Raw genomic sequence first — 12,880 nt, forward strand, 5'->3', positions numbered from 1 at the left:
TTTCATGGTGGGTAAGGCCACAGTTTTTCCGGTTTTATGTACAAACGACTCTAAATGGCGTCAACTTTCGCATTGAGATTAATCCATGTAAGCTTTTCAAATCCGCATCTCCTACTCTTCTAAATGCATTCTACTGTTGACTCCTGACTTGCTATATATGTTGTGTTTTCCAATGGCATCTATATTTCTTTTAGCATGCTGTGGCGTTTCTTAGGATGCTCAATAGGTGTAAACTGAGTCCAGGTAGCTCTCTCGCTCTACCTTCATTTCTCAATAATATACCTTAAGTTATAGTCCTTATCAAGCTAGCCACCCTCTTTTTTTGGGTACCATTTGGGCATTCTCTTTTACATGTTACCTTTCTTAGTTCCTGCGACATCAATTCGATATTTTAACTTTCTTTACTTCATCTGGAACATCAATTTGATTATCCATCATGGTACTGAATCTTGTTTAATCACACATTGCCAGCACCCAAGTAGTGTTAGATGAGTAATGCCAAGACTTGTCATCATGTAAAACCATGTTCATATAATATATAGAATTGCTGCAATTGCTTTTTGTTTATGATTTGGTTGATTTCTTTCTTTTCTATTTCATATCCCTTAAGGAACTTGATGAAATGTCACATACCCGCATTATTGCAGAAATTTGGTAAAAGAATCTTCAATTGCAATGCTAGATGATATTTCCAAGCTTTGTACCATCAGTTGAAACTTGAAAAGTTCAAGTTTGTTCTGTTATCTTCTATACGATTATTTAATGGCCATATGAGCTTTCATTTCACTCCCTCCAGCTTTCAATTTTTTTTTTTTAAATTTCAAGTGGATCGGAGATCAAGAAATACCAAAGAGCGACTGTTTTCGTTACCTAGGATCTATCTTGCAAAAGAACGGAGAATTAGATGGAGATCTCAACCATAGAATACAAGCTGGATGGATGAAGTGGAAGAGTGCATCCGGCGTGTTGTGTGACCGCCGTATGCCACTGAAGCTCAAGGGAAAATTTTATAGGACGGCAATAAGGCCAGCGATGCTGTATGGCACAGAATGTTGGGCGGTGAAGCATCAACACATACACAAAATGGGTGTAGCGGAGATGAGGATGCTTCGTTGGATGTGTGGGCACACGAGAAAGGATAAGATTAAGAATGAGGATATCCGGGGTAAAGTAGGAGTAGCCGAAATTGAAGGCAAGATGAGAGAAAATCGGTTACGGTGGTTTGGACATGTGCAACGAAGGCCTACTGACGCTCCGATTAGAAGATGCGACTATGGGACAGAGGTTCAGGGCCGAAGGGGTAGAGGAAGACCTAGGAAAACTTTGGAAGAGACTCTAAGAAAAGACTTAGAGTACTTGGATCTAACGAAGGACATGACACAGGACCGAGCACAATGGCGTTCTAAGATTCATATAGCCGATCCCACTCAGTGACTTGGATTTTCCAAGTCTCCAACCGAGAAGTTTTCCTCACTCGGGAAATTAAGGGAACACTACCCCAACCTACATGCTCCACTCAGAAAGCTTCAACATACAAGCTTCAACAAAAGAAAATTCAAAGAACTTAGCGAAGAAGGTTTTGGTGTAATTTAACACAATACATTGAAATGAAGGAAAACTTATTTATTGATATTCCCGATAAACTACAAATATGTACATATACATGAGTAATAAACAAACAAGAGGGAGCCTTCACAAGGGTTGCTTAGGAGAAGTCTCAGCAGTCGGTAGAGCCCCAGAAAGAAAAGGCACCGGAGGGGGATCTTTCGGAGCCTCAGTACTGGACAGAACCCTAGAAGGAGGAGGCATCAGAGGTTGATCATTTGGAGCTTCATTACGCGATACAGCCCCAGAAGACGAAGGCAATAAATGCCTCTGGAACAAACCCACAAATCTCTGATGATCAAGTAAAACCTGACCATCAGTTTCCTTCATTTGGTCAAGCTTCCTCTTCATGTTTGTAGCATAGTCATGTGCGAGCCGGTGCAACTGTTTATTCTCATGCTTGAGCCCTCTAATCTCCTGTTTGAGACTCATCACCTCAGCCGCCAATGATTCAACTTGGCGGGTTCGAGCAAATAGGCGTTGGGCCATATTAGACACAGAACCTGCACACTGAACACTGAGAGCCAGCGAATCCTTAACAGCTAACTCATCAGACCGTTTGGAAAGTAGTCTGTTATCTTTGGGCGTGAGAAGGTTCCTGGCCACCACCGCAGCAGTCATATCATTCTTCATCACGGAATCCCCAACGGTAAGAGGACCAGTAGGGGAGACGAAGGATGGGCGCCATATGTTGTCTGGAGAAGGCGGGGCTGCCTCTTCAACAAGGTTCAAGTCAAAACGACGGTCGGAGGGGCCAGACATTTTCAAAGGTGTTGAAGAGAGAAGAGGTTGGACAAATCAAGATCTTAGAAGGGCAAGAATGGAGCTTCTACTGGTGGAGATTCAAGTGTGCTTCGGAACTTAATGCCAGCCCCTATAAAAATCTGCACTCGACGGAGCTTCAGAAATCGAAGAGGCACCTGCTCAGAAATCGAAGAGGCGTTTGCTTTCTCAAAAGCTGGGCTGCTTAGAGACCATGAAGGTTGATCTCAGAAATCGAAGAGGCGTTTGCTTTCTCAAAAGTTAGGTTGCTCAAAGACCACGAAGGCCAATCTCAGAAATCGAAGAGGCGCTCGCTTTCTCAAAAGCTGGGCTCCTCAGAGACCACGAGGGCCGATCTCAGAAATCGAAGAGGCACCTACTTTTCCAGCCTTGTCAGCACCTGTCACACGCACACTCAGCTTTGCGGAAATTATGGGCATTCTGTCGAAGACTTCTGAGGAAGTAGAAAACACATGAATCTTACTGTTCAATCACCCACTTCCCACACGCAACAATAGCTCATGGGTATCACAGATAACTTTGCCAAAGTTCTCTGCCAAAATTGAGCACGTAAAGCTTGCAGCTCCCACTACATCGCTCTGACCAAGAAAGGTAAAAGAATAGCAAAGAAACAGCACTAACAAAGTTTAGACCCATAAATTTTGAAGGTCTAGCTACCATATTATTACCCACAAGGGTAAAGGAACAGTACCACTGCTGGATAATTGGAAAGTCCCTGTGTGTCAACCTCTGTGCTTCGTGGCAAGGTAGACTAGCAAACATGCCCAACCTTTACTCACACTCGAGAAAACACTACCAATAAGATTGCTTGCTCCAAAATCGAAGAGGCACCGTCCTCCGAATCTCGAGAGCTAGACTCCCAACATGACTACTTTCTCAAAAATCGAAGAGAGGGTAAAGGAACAGTACCATTGCTGGATAATTGGAAAATCTCTGTGTGTCAACCTCTGTGCTTTGTGGCAAGGTAGACTAGCAAACATGCCCAACCTTTACTCACATTCGAGAAAACACTCTCAACAAGATTGCTTGCTCCAAAATCGAAGAGGCACCGCCCTCCGAATCTCGAGAGCCAGACTCCCAACATGATTACTTTCTCAAAAATCGAAGTGACACTGCTCCCCGAATCTCGAGAGCCAGACCCCCAGCATGATTGCTTTCTTAAAAATCGAAGATGCATCGTTCTCCGAATCAATCGAAGATGCATCGTTCTCCGAATCAATCGAAGATGCATCGTTCTCCGAATCAATCGAAGAGACGCTCGCTTTCTCAAAAGCTGGGCTGTTTAGAGACCACGAGGGCCGATCTCAGAAATCGAAGAGGCACCTACTTTTCTAGCCTTGTCAGCACCTGTCACACGCACACTCAGCTTTGCGGAAATTATGGGCATTCTGTCGAAGACTTCTCGAGAGCCAGATACCACAGACCACTTTTTCAATGTGCTCTGACAGAGTTAAAACATGTGAAGCTGGCAGCTCCCACTACTGTGCTATGACCAAGCAGGGTAAAGGAATAGCATTACTACTTGTTAGGGAGACTCCTATATATGTCGACCTTCATCCCCAACGGACAGGCAGACCTGCAAAAATGCTCAACCCTTCCTCATATCTGAGAGGGCACTCCCCACGAAGCCTTTCGAAATATTCAGCTTTCTTTCCCCCCGATAATACCTCTGCAAACAAGCTATACTAGAGCAAGAATATCTCATATCATCAGGGTTAAAAGCAAGAGTATCCCATATCATGCTTTTTCCCTGTCTTTTCCTTTGGCCTTGTTTTTACCTGCAAGACAAGGAGAAAGAGAGCAATCAGTCAGCACTTGGCATCAAGCTTCCAGCCAGGAACTGACTGCCTGGAACCCCTTACCTGATTACTTACCTGGCATTGCTCTCGAGTACTCATCTTCAACATCTTATGTTTCCAGGGAAGATACCGCATCTGCTTGAGGAACAGATAGGGCAAGTGCGAAGGATACAAGGAAGCATGTGGAGACAAGCGTAACAGCACACGTGCCGATACATCCATTACTCTGTCAAAAGCAAAAGTATCCCATATCAGCAGGGTGGAACGTACTCTAGATTTGATGGACTTGTTTTGACCCTCAAATTCTTCAGTCGGCTCTGGAGGAAACCAGAAAACCCTCCAGCTCAGTTCAAGAATAAGCCTGTGGAAAGTTACTTCTTTAAAAGCAAAAGTATCCCATATCATCTCTTCTCATTTTTCTTCTCTTTATCCTTCATGCTGCTGCAAGATGGGGAGAAGGTGAACAATCAGCCGGAGCTCTGATTGCTTACCTTGTCTGTCACCTCTTTCAGCAGATCCCCTAGCTCGGCGACTTGGGGGACTCCTACTACATGGTTTGTATCGCGCTTGACCAAGCCTGAAACTACAAGTAAGCTTCAAGTGAAATTGATACATTACCTTGTGCATCTCCACCAGTTAAAGATACCACCCCTGGATGGAGGAAGAGTACTTCCAGAGAAGATGCCACATCTACCTATGAGACAGATAAGGCAAGTCAAGACGATACCACACTCCGATACTTAGAAGTTTCGTGATTACGAGATCATTCTCTCACAATATTTCCTAATGTCATTTGTACTAAATCATTCACTTGTACTCACTAAAGGAGAGCTTGAACCTATGTACTTGTGTAAACTCTTCACAATTAATGAGAACTCTTCTATTCCGTGGACGTAGCCAATCTGGGTGAACCACGTACATCTTGTGTTTGCTTTCCTATCTCTATTCATTTATATACTTATCCACACTAATGACCGGAGCAATCTAGCGAAGATAACAAAAAGCGACCGTTTTTGCTGCCTAGGATCTATCTTGCAAGAGAACGGAGAATTAGATGGAGATCTCAACCATAGAATACGAGCTGGATGGATGAAGTGTAAGAGTGCATCCGGCGTGTTATGTGACCGTCGTAGGCCACTGAAGCTCAAGGGAAAATTTCATAGGACGACAATAAGGCCAATGATGTTGTATGGCACAGAATGTTGGACGGTGAAGCATCAACACGTATACAAAATGGGTGTAGCGGAGATGAGGATGCTTCGTGGGATGTGTGGGCACACGAGAAATGATAAGATTGGGCATGAGGATATCCGAGGTAAAGTAGGAGTAGCCGAAATTGAAGGAAAGATGAGAGAAAATCGGTTTCGGTGATTTGGACATGGGCAAAGAAGGCCGACTGACGCTCCGGTTCGAAGATGTGACTACGGGACAGAGGTTCAGGGCCGAAGGGGTAGAGGAAGACCTAGGAAAACTTTGGAAGAGACTCTAAGAAAAGACTTAGAGTACTTGGATCTAACGGAGGACATGACACAAAACCGAGCGCAATGGCGTTCTAGGATTCATATAGCCGACCCCACTTAGTGGGAAAAGGCTTTGTTGTTGTTGTTGTTGTTGTTCAAGTTTCAGAGTAACCGCTATGATGTATGATCAAATTAATGGGGAAAAAAAATAGGAGTAAAATTTGTCTCTTGTTTCTGCAGAAATTTCTCTTGAATTGATTGGTTTTGTTCACCATTTCGATTCAACTGTGCTACTCTTCGACATCACTTTCTTTGAAAAAAATCTGGTTCTTGAGATTACAGCACAATGAGCTGGTAGTGACTTATAAAGTGGTATTTATTTAAAGAAGTTGTGCTAGTTCGTTAGTTTCCATTGTAGCTACAAGATCAGTTTGCATGTTTTCTGATATGTCGCTGTATAAATTCATACAGCTTAATGTTTGAATTTAGGAGTGCGATTTCGAGACGAGGTATGAAAAAGGAATTCGCTTGAGTTGACAATGACAACGACATAAATAGCGATGACAAGAAATAGGCATTTTGCCAATTTGATGTTGAACGGAAGCGGGAGAAAACACTTGAAGGTATGAAGGACTTTGATACTTTGCATTCAGCGTCTCGAAAACTTATTGGCTTCTTTCCTTGTCAAATTCTAGATCCCCTGTTTATTCATTGTCTAGCTAAACTATCACCTAATGAGTGGACAAGCCTGTTAAATTCTGCTCTATTTCAGAATTTGATCGTCACATTCTACTTTTCCAAGATAATAATTTCTCTGTTTTTGAATTTAGGAGTATCCTGTTGATCTGAAGTATGAAAAAGGAAAGGGATTGAGTTGGATTTGGAACGAAACGGTAGAAAGCGTGTGAGGTAAAATTCTGCATTCTTTTCCTACGTCTTCATCAAAACTCTGCATCCTAATATGTCTCACATAGCAAGTTAACAAAACAAAAAAATTATTTATTTGAACATTGCAGATTCACTGATTGTGTAGGCAATCATCTGATTCATTAGCCGCTGCAGAGGAAGATGCCGTGGAGATATTGAAATGTAGAAGCAAGAAGACATTCATGTCTGCAGAAAGTCATATTTCATTCAAAATTTTTATTTACAGAAGCATATCAAGTGATAGAAATCATAAAAATTGATCCGTTATGTGCTTGATATTATAACACGTGGATTAGCCCAATGTGCTTGATATTATAATACGTGGATTAGCTCAATGGCGGCGATTTGTTCATAATTTCTTTCTTTTGGTCGACTTAAAGTTGAGACTCATTCCATACACATCGGGTAGTATTACAAAATCATTACCAGGATATCTCTTACATGGCCGGTCCCAAGCCCGGATAAAGGAGGAGGGGGAGGGCGTCAGGTAGTCGACAGCCGGCACTCCATGATCACGTCGAATCCTTATGAAAATGAATCCAGAACAAAATCGCGCTAAAGCTAGGGCGTCACCCGTAAGTGGCGCGCTGTGTGGCCCGAGCACAGTGATAAGTGAGCAAGGGTCGCTGTATCTTCATCGGCACCCGGATGCAGTGTTAAATGAGCAAGGGGGCCATAGAAACTTCTTTTCGAACGACTTCACTCAAAGTTGTTTGGGAGCATATGCTCCTATCAACTTTACCCGGGACACACAAAAGAAGTACTTTGATCCTATTAGACGGGGGAGGGTGAAGAAGCTAGGACAGAAGGGTAGAGTTCAAGAGAGCAAAATGCGTTTAGGAACGTGGAATATAGGAACCTTAACGGGAAAATCTATGGAAGTAGTGGAAGTTATGGTGAGGAGAAGGATAAATATTATGTGCCTACAAGAAACTAAGTGGGTTGGTAGTAAGGCAAAGGATCTAGAAAACTCAGGGTTTAAACTTTGGTATTCGGGCACAAATAGAACGAGAAACGGTGTTGGCATCATCGTGGACAAGACCTTGGTACAAGATGTTGTAGATGTCAAGAGGGTAGGAGATAGAATCATGGCAATCAAGATTGTAATAGGACAAGAACTTATCAATGTGATTAGTGCGTACGCACCTCAAGTAGGGTTGGATACGAGTTCGAAGGAGAAATTTTGGGAAGATCTTGGAGACTTGGTGCAAGGAATTGCGCAGACGGAGAAGTTATTTATAGGAGGAGATTTAAATGGACACGTGGGCAGGGAGACAGGCAACTATGGAGGTTTTCATGGTGGCCATGGTTTTGGGGAGAGAAACGAGGATGGGGAAGCTATCTTGGATTTTGCAATGGCATATGATCTCTTCCTAGCCAACACCTTCTTTAAGAAGAGAGAAGAACATGTGATCACCTACAAGAGTGGGTCGTCAAAAACACAAATAGATTTTCTTCTAATGAGGAAAGGGGATCGTATAACTTGTAAGGATTGCAAAGTTATACCAGGAGAGAGCGTGGCTAATCAACATCGCTTGTTGGTGATGGATGTACATATCAAAAGAGTAAGACAAAAGAACAAGACTTGGAAGTGCCCAAGGACTAGATGGTGGAATCTAAAAGAAGAAAAACAAGCCATTTTCAAAGAGAAGGTAATCACCCAATGTGTGTGGGATAGAGAGGGGGAAGCTAGCCAAATGTGGGATTCCATGGCTAGTTGTATCCGAAAAGTAGCAAAAGAGGTATTAGGAGAGTCCAAGGGCTTTGCCCCACACCAAAAGGAATCTTGGTGGTGGAATGAGGAGGTACAAACAAAGGTGAAGGCTAAGAAGGAATGTTGTAAAGCCTTATACAAGGAGAGGACCGATGAAAATGGTGAAAGGTATAGAAAAGCGAAGCAAGAGGCGAAGAAAGCTGTCAGAGAAGCTAAGTTAGCGGCTTACGACGATATGTATAAACGACTAGATACCAAAGAAGGAGAGTTGGATATCTATAAACTATCTAGAGCAAGGGAAAAGAAGACAAGGGACCTAAACCAAGTGAGGTGCATCAAGGATGAGGATGGAAAGGTTCTTGCTACAGAGAACGCGGTTAAAGACAGATGGAGAGGTTATTTTCATAATTTTTTCAATGAAGGACATGAAATGAGTGCTTCTTTAGGGGAGTTGAGTAACTCAGAAGAGTGTAGAAACTACTCTTTTTATCGTCGAATCCGGAAGGAAGAAGTGGTTGTAGCTTTGAAGAAGATGAAGCATAAAAAAGCAATAGGCCCAGACGATATACCAATCGAAGTGTGGAAACTTTTGGGAGAGACAGGTATAACATGGCTCACTGACCTTTTCAATATGATTTTGAAAACGAAGAAGATGCCAAATGAGTGGCGAACGAGCACTTTGGTGCCTATCTACAAGAATAAGGGCGACGTACAAAATTGCATGAACTATAGGGGTATTAAGCTAATGAGTCATACAATGAAGCTCTGGGAGAGAGTCATTGAGCATAGCTTGAGGCAAGAGACACGGGTTTCGGACAACCAATTCGGGTTCATGCCAGGGCGCTCAACCATGGAGGCAATCTATCTCTTACGAAGATTGATGGAAAGATATAGAGATGGGAAAAAGGATTTACACATGGTCTTTATAGATTTGGAAAAAGCGTATGATAGGGTCCCAAGAGACATTCTTTGGAGGATTTTAGAGAAGAAAGGAGTACGAGTAGCATATATCCAAGCTATAAAGGATATGTATGAAGGAGCAAAGACTGCCGTAAGAACTTATGAAGGACAAACCGAAAGCTTTCCCATAACTGTAGGATTACATCAAGGCTCATCCTTAAGTCCTTACCTTTTTGCGTTGGTAATGGATGAGTTAACAGGACATATTCAAGATGATATTCCTTGGTGTATGCTTTTCGCAGACGATATAGTGTTGATAGATGAAACTCAGGAAGGGGTAAATGCAAAGCTTAACCTTTGGAGAGAAGTGTTGGAATCTAAAGGTCTTCGCCTAAGCCGAGCAAAGACAGAATATATGGAGTGCAAGTTCAGTGCAAATGGAGGCCAAAACGAGTTAGGGGTGAGGATCGGAGATCAAGAAATACCAAAGAGCGACAGTTTTCGTTACCTAGGATCTATCTTGCAAAAGAACGGAGAATTAGATGGAGATCTCAACCATAGAATACAAGCTGGATGGATGAAGTGGAAGAGTGCATCCGGCGTGTTATGTGACCGCCGTATGCCACTGAAGCTCAAGGGAAAATTTTATAGGACGGCAATAAGGCCGGCGATGCTGTATGGCACAAAATGTTGGGCGGTGAAACATCAACACGTACACAAAATGGGTGTAGCGGAGATGAGGATGCTTCGTTGGATGTGTGGGCACACGAGAAAGGATAAGATTAGGAATGAGTATATCCGGGGTAAAGTAGGAGTAGCCGAAATTGAAGGAAAGATGAGAGAAAATCGGTTACGGTGGTTTGGACATGTGCAAAGAAGGCCTACTGACGCTCCGATTAGAAGATGCGACTACGGGACAGAGGTTCAGGGCCGAAGGGGTAGAGGAAGACCTAGGAAAACTTTGGAAGAGACTCTAAGAAAAGACTTAGAGTACTTGGATCTAACGAAGGACATGACACATGATCGAGCACAATGGCGTTCTAAGATTCATATAGCCGATCCCACTCAGTGACTTGGATTTTCCAAGTCTCCAACCGAGAAGTTTTCCTCACTCGGAAAATTAAGGGAACACTACCCCAACCTACATGCTCCACTCAGAAAGCTTCAACATACAAGCTTCAACAAAAGAAAATTCAAAGAACTTAGCGAAGAAGGCTTTGGTGTATTTAACACAATACGTTGAAATGAAGGAAAGCTTATTTATTGATATCCCCGATAAGCTACAAATATGAACATATACATGAGTCAAAATAAACACACAAGAGGGAGCCTTCACAAAGGTTGCTTAGGAGAAGTCTCAGCAGTCGGTAGAGCCCCAGAAAGAGAAGGCACCGGAGGGGGATCATTTGGAGCCTCAGTACTGGACAGAACCCTAGAAGGAGGAGGCATCAGAGGTTGATCATTTGGAGCTTCATTACGTGGTACAGCCCCAGAAGACGAAGGCAATAAATGCCTTTGGAACAAACCCACAAATCTCTGATGATCAAGTAAAACCTGACCATCAGTTTCCTTCATCTGGTCAAGCTTCCTCTTCATGTTTGTAGCATAGTCATGTGCGAGCCGGTGCAACTATTTATTCTCCTGTTTGAGACATCTAATCTCCTGTTTGAGACTCATCACTTCAGCCGCCAATGATTCAACTTGGCGGGTTCGAGCAAATAGGCGTTGGGCCATATTAGACACAGAACCTGCACACTGAACACTGAGAGCCAGCGAATCCTTAACAGCTAACTCATCAGACCGTTTGGAAAGTAGTCTGTTATCTTTGGGAGTGAGAAGGTTCCTGGCCACCACAGCAGCGGTCATATCATTCTTCATCACGGAATCCCCAACGGTAAGAGGACCAGTAGGGGAGACGAAGGATGGGCGCCATATGTTGTCTGGAGAAGGCGGGGCTGCCTCTTCAACAAGGTTCAAGTCAAAACGACGGTCGGAGGGGCCAGACATTTTCAAAGGTGTTGAAGAGAGAAGAGGTCGGACAAATCAAAATCTTAGAAGTGCAAGAATGAAGCTTCTACTGGTGGAGATTCAAGTGTGCTTTGGAACTTAATGCCAGCCCCTATAAAAATCTGCACTCGACGGAGCTTCAGAAATCGAAGAGGCGCCTGCTTAGAAATAGAAGAGGCGTTTGCTTTCTCAAAAGCTGGGCTGCTTAGAGATCACGAGGGTTGATCTCAGAAATCGAAGAGGCGTTTGCTTTCTCAAAAGTTGGGCTGCTCAAAGACCACGAAGGCTGATCTCAGAAATCGAAGAGGTGCTCGCTTTCTCAAAAGCTGGGCTCCCCAGAGACCACGAGGGCCGATCTCAGAAATTGAAGAGGCACCTACTTTTCCAGCCTTGTCAGCACCTGTCACACGCACACTCAGCTTTGCGGAAATTATGGGCATTCTGTCGAAGACTTCTGGGGAAGTAGAAAACACATGAATCTTACTGTTCAATCACCCACTTCCCACACGCAACAATAGCTCATGGGTACCACAGAAAACTTTGCCAAAGTTCTCTGCCAAAGTTGAGCACGTGAAGCTTGTAGCTCCCACTACATCGCTCTGACCAAGAAGGGTAAAAGAATAGCAAAGAAACAACACTAACAAAGTTTAGACCCATAAATTTTGAAGGTCTAGCTACCATATTATTACCCACAAGGGTAAAGGAACAGTACCACTGCTGGATAATTGGAAAGTCCCTGTGTGTCAACCTCTGTGCTTCGTGGCAAGGTAGACTAACAAACATGCCCAACCTTTACTCACATTCGAGAAAACACTCCCAATAAGATTGCTTGCTCCAAAAGCCAGACTCCCAACATGACTACTTTCTTAAAAATCGAAGAGAGGGTAAAGGAACAGCACCATTGCTGGATAATTGGAAAGTCCCTGTGTGTCAACCTCTGTGCTTCGTGGCAAGGTAGACTAGCAAACATGCCCAACCTTTACTCACATTCGAGAAAACACTCCCAACAAGATTGCTTGCTCCAAAATCGAAGAGGCACCGCCCTCCGAATCTCGAGAGCTAGACTCCCAACATGATTACTTTCTCAAAAATCGAAGAGACACTGCTCCCCGAATCTTCGAGAGCCAGACCCCCAGCATGATTGCTTTCTCAAAAATCGATGAGGCATCGTTCTTCGAATCAATCGAAGAGGCGCTCACTTTCTCAAAAGTTGGGCTGCTCAGAGACCACGAGGGCCGATCTCAGAAATCGAAGAGGCACCTACTTTTCTAGCCTTGTCAGCACCTGTCACACGCACACTCAGCTTTGCAGAAATTATGGGCATTCTGTCGAAGACTTCTGGTGAAGTAGAAAGCACATGAATCTTACTGTTCAAGCACCCACTTCCCACACGCAACAATAGCTCATGGGTACCACAGATAACTTTGCCAAAGTTCTCTGCCAAAGTTGAGCACGTGAAGCTTGCAGCTCCCACTACATCGCTCTGACCAAGAAAGGTAAAAGAATAGCAAAGAAACAGCACTAACAAAGTTTAGACACATAAATTTTGAAGCTCTAGCTACCATATTATTACCCACAAGGGTAAAGGAACAGTACCACTGCTGGATAATTGGAAAGTCCCTGTGTGTCAACCTCTGTGCTTCGTGGCAAGATAGACTAGCAAACATGCCCAACCTTTACTCACA

At 43.5% G+C, this 12,880-nt stretch overlaps 1 long non-coding RNA gene across 1 annotated transcript; it reads left to right on the plus strand.

Annotated features, from left to right (window-relative positions):
• The first annotated feature begins 6,027 nt into the window (after nt 1–6,027).
• Nucleotides 6,028–6,909, plus strand: LOC126615237 (uncharacterized). The gene is made up of 3 exons (XR_007620717.1): nt 6,028–6,270; nt 6,478–6,556; nt 6,664–6,909. It is a non-coding gene; the product is annotated as an uncharacterized LOC126615237 (long non-coding RNA).
• The last annotated feature ends 5,971 nt before the right edge of the window (nt 6,910–12,880 follow it).

This window comes from Malus sylvestris, chromosome 3 (genome assembly GCF_916048215.2).
Source record: "Malus sylvestris chromosome 3, drMalSylv7.2, whole genome shotgun sequence".
In the NCBI taxonomy this organism is placed as follows: domain Eukaryota; kingdom Viridiplantae; phylum Streptophyta; class Magnoliopsida; order Rosales; family Rosaceae; genus Malus; species Malus sylvestris.